This window comes from Pinus tabuliformis, chromosome 3_1, assembly GCF_031772625.1.
Source record: "Pinus tabuliformis cultivar Carrire ecotype Pingquan chromosome 3_1, CPIR1, whole genome shotgun sequence".
Classification (NCBI taxonomy): Eukaryota; Viridiplantae; Streptophyta; class Pinopsida; order Pinales; family Pinaceae; genus Pinus; species Pinus tabuliformis.
Genome location: NC_142301.1, coordinates 740,938,712 through 740,946,037, shown reverse-complemented (window position 1 = coordinate 740,946,037; position 7,326 = coordinate 740,938,712).

Genomic DNA, 7,326 nt, shown 5'->3' with positions numbered 1-7,326 from the left:
AAATGTACTATCTCTCTTTCTCTTTCTCTGCTGAACTTTGAAGAACATAAAAGAAGAATTGATGAAGGTTTTCCCCACACATTGTGGGGTTTGTCCCTGGCTCGCGCCACATCTTGTGTCCTCTTGTCTTGGCTTATCTTCTACGATTTATATTTGTGTTCTATTTGCAGTTTATCTTAATGCTGATGTGATTGCTAACTGTGAAAATTTAAAATAAATTGCCCTAGCATAGAACATACCTAAAATTAACATTGCACGATCCTACGGCTGTTGATCTCCAACTCCTGCCTCTATCAATGCTCGAAGTCCATTTGGCCACTAAACCTCGACTATCAATCTGCTCACTAGTTGTGCCTTAGTCCATCATGTTGAAGAATCTAAGGCAGTTATAGTTAGTGAGATTCTTCTTAGCTTGATAACTATTTGTGAGGTGTTTTTAACTTTTCTTCTTAGCATAGTCTTCACTTGTTATTATTAGAGTGTCTTCTTAGTTCATTAAATAGCTACCAAAAACAAAGAGAGGCGAACACGAGATGTTGGCATGTTGCCAGGGCCAAAACCTCTCCCTCTTTGAGAGGAAAACCCACACAAAATTCTTCTTAGAGTGATTCCAATTGACAAATACAACCCTTGACTTTCCAGGCCACTCCAAGACCAAGACACCAATCCTCTTCTTGTTGTGAGATCATCATAGTTGAGTCACATTATAATGAATATGCTGTGATCCATAATTAATCCAAGAATGTTATTATACCGACAGAGAGACTATATCAGTGATAAAGGTTATGCGCTAACTCAGAAATAATGTCGAGATTGTGATTGCGTTGAAACTGTGATCACAGGAATGCCGAGACAGTGTATTCTCTTCCTTCACCGAGATAGGGTATTCACCGAGATTGTATGCCAAGATACCATCCTTCATTGTGTTTACCAAGACCTAGTTACGATGAAGTCATTGAGTTTGTCCATCTGAAGAATTAGTTACGTTTTGAGATTGTGAGGTCTTTATCATTAAGTAGTCCAAGATCCTCTAACTGTACCCATGAAGAATTACACAGAAAATCAGAGTTATCTCCTCACTTTTGCGTAGACCTTATTGGGTATATATAGTGGTCTGTCATGTGTGTAAGCCAACTTGTATTCATGAATATATATGTCACCTTAATTGAGCCGACATGACTGTTCTTCAATATACATTTTGAGGTCTACTTAACTGATATCTTCATCGTTTTGTAGGCAATCTTCTTTGTTCTTATCCTTGAAGGCTTGTGCTTGTCTTGGAGGGTTGTTCTAGACTTGTATATATTTTACATAGGCTCATGAAGAGGTCCTTACGTGTCTTTCACTCTTTGACTTTCCTAGACCTATGGAATGAGCAAGAAACTCATTCTTATAATTTACAAAAATAAAATTTAATTTTCGTGACAAGTACAAAGATCAAAATTATATTTTGTAAATACTGAACCTAGTTACATTTTCTTCAACACTCCCTCTTAACTAGGGAGGTATTTATAATGGTACTTGTTCATTCTCAATGTTGGCGAGACCAATGATTTATAGACACCTTTATCATTGTCTCTCAAGATACATACCCACCCAGGTGTTCACTGAGTATGACCTTTTAGGACTATTCTTATCTTGGGTTCGCAACCCTCAAAGAATATCAATCCTCTTGCCTACTCTTATCTTGGATGCCTTACACATCCTCAAAGAGCATCGGATGTTGGATGATTACCTAATCCTCCATTCTTTCTACCAAAGTGAAGACAAGAATGTTGTGTCTATCATCTATCTACATTTCCATTCATGGCCTTCATCTAGACTTACGGATGCTAGTCTTGATCTAGTGCATGACACATGAAATAGAAAAACATAACTTTCACTCCTTTTTAATCAGGGGTGATCTAATTGAAGCTCCCTCTTGATCCCGGACCTCTTAGAGCTCCCTCTTAGCGAGGGACTCTTCTATATCTTAGCAACTTCTTCTTCGTGGGTCCTGTAGCTGATTAATCAACTTCTCTCCTTGATGTCATGAAAATTAGTTTAGCTTATTTCTTGTAGGGCAACAACCGTTGATCTCTTTCCTTCTTAGTTCGTCATCTTTCCTTTCTTCATGGAAAGTGGCTTTCTTCATATCTGGAACCTTCGTGATATGACTACTTCTTTCGCATCATGCTTCTTCCATTCATCACATGTATTCTAGTTGTACTTGTAAGTAGCCCTGCATGAACTTATCTAGATATTATTGAAGAATCAAAATATATCATTAAATCAAATTGTACCTTACTAGGTGGCTCTTCATCATGACATCTTTTTGTGGATATCAGGATGTTGCATTCATTTTGACACATCTCTCAAAGATATCCATTGTCAAGGGTCTTAATCTTTATCATCAAAGTCTTCATATATGTCTGGGAGATTTTCTAGTCAAGTCTTATTGATCTTTTGGATGTTGATTGCCTTCAGGATGGTTGCATATTTCACAATCTCTTCCTTCTCCACACATTCCATTCCCAGGTGCTTTTTTTGTTTAGAGTTTCTTAGATGGATTCATATTATGATGATTTCATCTAGTGTGTCTTATGTCTTATTTCATTCTTTCAGAGGAGGAGATCCTTTTTCTCTTCATCATGTTTCTAAAGATAGTAGTAATGATTCATGTTACCTACAACCATATGACATGACATTATAATATTAAACACAAGTATACATACCTTACTTTTACTCTCATATCATCGAGGTTTCTTCCAGCAACTTCCTTGATTGAAGAGATCTTCAATCCCTTGATCTGATTCATGTCATCACATAATCGTATAATGGATTCCATAAGTTGTTGGAGTTCCTATTGAAACACTTGCTTCCTCTTTAGATTTTTGAACCCTTCGATGAGGATTCCATCATAAAATTTTGAGGATTTTGTATATCCCCAATTGGCAGATGTTTCCCGTTTCACTTGATGTATGATGAGCCTTATCCTAGATGATTCTTTCCTTCAATGTCCATTGAGGTTCCCAAGAGCTATATCGTTCATGTTTTGTCCTTCATGATTCCCATGGTGATGTCATGAGCTCTTATTTCTAATGCTCCTATAATGCCACGATGCATCTTATCATCATTGTCGTATCTTATAGCAGAAGCTTATGATAGGACCCTTTTGTGAGGGATACCATCTTAATCATGTGAGAGATTTGTTACCCCCGCATTTTTCTTGACCCTTTTCTTCATCTTCCCCCATCTATCTGGTGATATGAGCTTTGATAATTTTAGCTATACCTATTCTGACTTGTTTGAGGACCAAAATTCCCTTTCCTTTCTTCACATATTTTAGTTCTTTACCTTTCAATACTTTTGCCACCAATTTGTCTTTCTCTGTTTAGCATAGAGACAATAAGTTGTCAAATGAGGTAACCTTCTTATCTTATGGATATTTCTTACCTTGATGATCTTGTTAGTGCATTATGGTTATCCTCCTTTCTAGGTCTTGTAGATGGAAGATATCCTACATCCTTTGATACCCTTTACTTTCATGTAGATCAGATTTCATGTGAACTTCTTCATTTCATCTTTAGAGAAGTTCTTATCATCTACGTCACTTTGATGTCTCCAATATTGCTATGTGAGGGGATCGTTCATAAGCATCCCTTTCCATAAATTCAGAGGAGACCTTTTAATGATTTCAACTTCTTAGAGGACTATGACTGTTTTTCTTCTCCATGCAAGGGATCTTGTTGATCCATCAACTTATAGATGTCCTTGCAATTCATGAAGTCATTTAACCAAATCTATAAATTGAAAAGATGCTTACTTGTATTGTGTAGATGAAATCTTCACCATGATAATGTTGATTGATGGTTGAAGAAGATGTATGAGGGCTTCTTCTTGGGCCACATCATATCTCATATCTTTTATACATTTCTTATATAATATATTTGTCCTATAATGGATATTTACATATACCAAATCTTATGAGTGTTCTACTATGTATACAAACTTTGTTTGTTACATTGGTACCAAAGTGTAAACGAACTTTGTTTGCTACATTAGCATCAAAGCGTTAACAACCTTCTATTGGGAGATCATTAACAACCTTCTATTAACCCCCCATTTAAGTTTAGAGAACAAAACTACGATCAAAACCTTTGCTTCTTCTAAGTCGCCTAATGATCCATGTCCAAGATGCCCAAGGAAAAACAAGCAAAAATACTCGATTGTATAATGAAAAACATACCTTTTGGGTTGGATTTCCCACCTTCAAGCATATGCTCTTAACAGATGAGCGAGGGGAAATATGAGTGATGCGGGGAGCGAAGATCAACTGGCACAACATATTGGCTACACTGGTGGCTGTCAGGGGTTGTTGGCTGCCGAATAAAGAGATATTTACGAGAAAAATTGTCCTAGGGGTCATGCACTTTAGGAGAGTAACATCTGGCTCGGATTGGGGCATGATGTCTCTGTAGAGTCTACGATCAATGTACTTGAACGGGGAGGTCATTATAACACCAGCAATCCTCTCAGACTGTAGGCATGTATCATGCACATCACAAACAATGTTGGAAGCATGTGTCCTGGGTGTACTTTTATCGCCCATGTTTTCATCAAATAATAAAACCATACAAAAAAGAAAATCTATTCTAAATGCACCTATTCTAGTATGAGAACATGATATGATGATAGTAGATATGCAAAATCAATATGTAATGCAACTTATAATACCATGCATGCTACATTATTCAAGTGCTAGGTATAGTCATATAGCTAATGTAACCAACATATTATTAGCTCAAAATCATATTTCCTACCCTTGTGATCAATTATGATATATTAATTGAAAGCTTTCATGATGATTATGACAATCATATGCAAGGTCCGAAGGGTGTGGTGTGGGAAAATAGGATGACCATGCTTTATGACATGGGATCATGAAAGCAGAGGAGAAATGGGAATCAAAGACCATTCCTTCAAGCTTGAACATAGAAAAATTTGTGATCAATCCCAAGCAGTCCTTCCCAAACCCCCCTTTAAGCATGTGATTCATTTCAACACCTATGGGAAAACATTGGAAGGGGAAAGGGAAGGGGATGATAGGGATGTGAGATTACAATTGGGCTACTCACTATAGGGATCATCTTGTGAAGAGGAAACTAACACAAGCTCATCCTCCTTAAGACTAGGGTCCAAGGACAACTCAAAAATATCAATAATCAATCCTTTGTGATTAAATGACAAGACATGACTCCTATCAGTATCATCATCAATATCATAATTTGGGTCCTTGTCAAAGAAATAACCACTCATATCCTATTTCCCTTCTTCTACATGGAAGAAATCATCAATGAGGTCACTTTCTTCAAAATCCTTAAAAGGTGAATTATCCTTGATAGGGGTAGGGCTAGCAATCTCACTTCCCATGGATGCTACCTCTTTATCATGGCCTTTATTACATTATTCTTTAGTATGATCCTCAAGTTCTTCATCAATGCTCTCATCCAGAAAGGAATCAAGCTCAACGTATTCTCCTTCAACCTCATTGGTATAGTCAATGAGCTCTTCTTGTTGGGCTATGTCCAAGATTTGGCATGCTTCTTCAAGGTTTTGAAAACTTGGTCCTTTATGTAAGAAGAAATATACAACCAACATAGAGAAAGAGGAAATACTTCTAGGCTCACATGATTCAAGCCAATTTATATGTATACCAATAGATATAATAAACAATTCAATCTTGTCACTAGGATGCATTCTGTTGAATCTTGAAGTATACCTTGTGAACTTTAATAGATGATTGGTTGTTGAAAGTGAATCGCCATCGAATATTGACACATCCTTCATGTATTCCAATTTTTGGATCGATGTATTCCACTTATTTGGGTCCAAAACACCATATTTGGGTAAATTTCCCAACCAAACACTTTTGATGGGTATCCTTCTCGGAAATACCTTTCGAAGTACCTAAAATATAACAAAACGTTGGCGAAATATGCTGCACAATTTTGTATGTACCCTTGCTCACATGAGGGGTAAGAGGTAGTTTCTGGAATGTGAAAATTAATATCTTTTTTGCTCTCCCTTTTACTTTTATGCACAAAAATAGGCTAACTAGGCTCACATAAATGAAATTGGGGAAATGAATTTTTTTCTTTGGCAATGGTGTGGACAAAATAAGTCTAGAATTAAATTAGATTCCTCTGAAACAAACACAAGCTAAAAATGTTGATAAACACAATAGTAAAAATGTTGATAAACACAATAGTTTCATTTTTTGTCCCACCCGTGCCTTCCCTTGAGCTTAAAATTGAACCTCGAGTGAATTAAGTCAACTATTGATTCCCCATCCTTTTAAGAAGGGAAATTAGGTAAGATCTAATTATTTTGGGACTACCTGATTTCCTTACGGTGAGTTTTGATCTAGTTCATGCTTTTGGTGGCTTTTTTGGAGTTGAACCCTTTATACTTGGGTTGGATTTACTCTTGGTTAGAAAGATCTCTTCTTTCCACTTTTCCCTTTCCTTCCATGGAAGAATGCTTGTGCCATCCTCGTTCTCTTGTTTTCCCTTTTTAATTCCCTTGCCATCCCTATTTCACTAAGGCCGCCCCTTGTCTACCAACTAGTCCTTTCTAATTGGCAAACCTTCTATCTTTCCCCGAGTTTGCATGGTTTTTTTGGGTTTTCTTTCTGAATTCAAGTACTTAGTTTTCGTCTAGTCGAGCATCTCATTTCCCTTTTTCCTCAGGTTTACTGAGCACATGCTTCTAGAAATTTTTGCATTTATACAATTTTAATCACTTTAAAATGAGTCACTTAAGAATCTAGATCAACCGTGCGCTTTTGGCTTTTCAAATTAGTTTTTTTTTGCAATTTAATTACTCGTTATGTTATTCTTTTTTAAACACTGTTACCCACCAAATTGGGTAACCCAATAGCAGAAAATTTTTCTTGTATTCTTCACATCCAACCAGCCAACCATGCAACCCTTGATAGCCACCACTTTCCAAGGGCATGCCATTTTATCTCTGCCACTTGAATCATTCATATGCCTTCCCACCCATTCAACAAGATCACATTGCTGAAGGTGGGCTTCTGATCAACAAGTACTTTATTCATTTTGCAATCGGGTGCTTATGCTTGTTTGTATTTGGGCTTTTGACATGGATTATGGGGTGACCATGACGAAGGAGAGGTTTTGACCACGATCTTGTTCGCTCACCTTGTTAAATTTTGAATACTAGCCAAACATATTTTCTCACGCCAATTTATTTTAACTCCAACAATTTATTTTTTACTCAAATAAACATTGAATTACCAAAAAATGAAATCACGGGTATTTT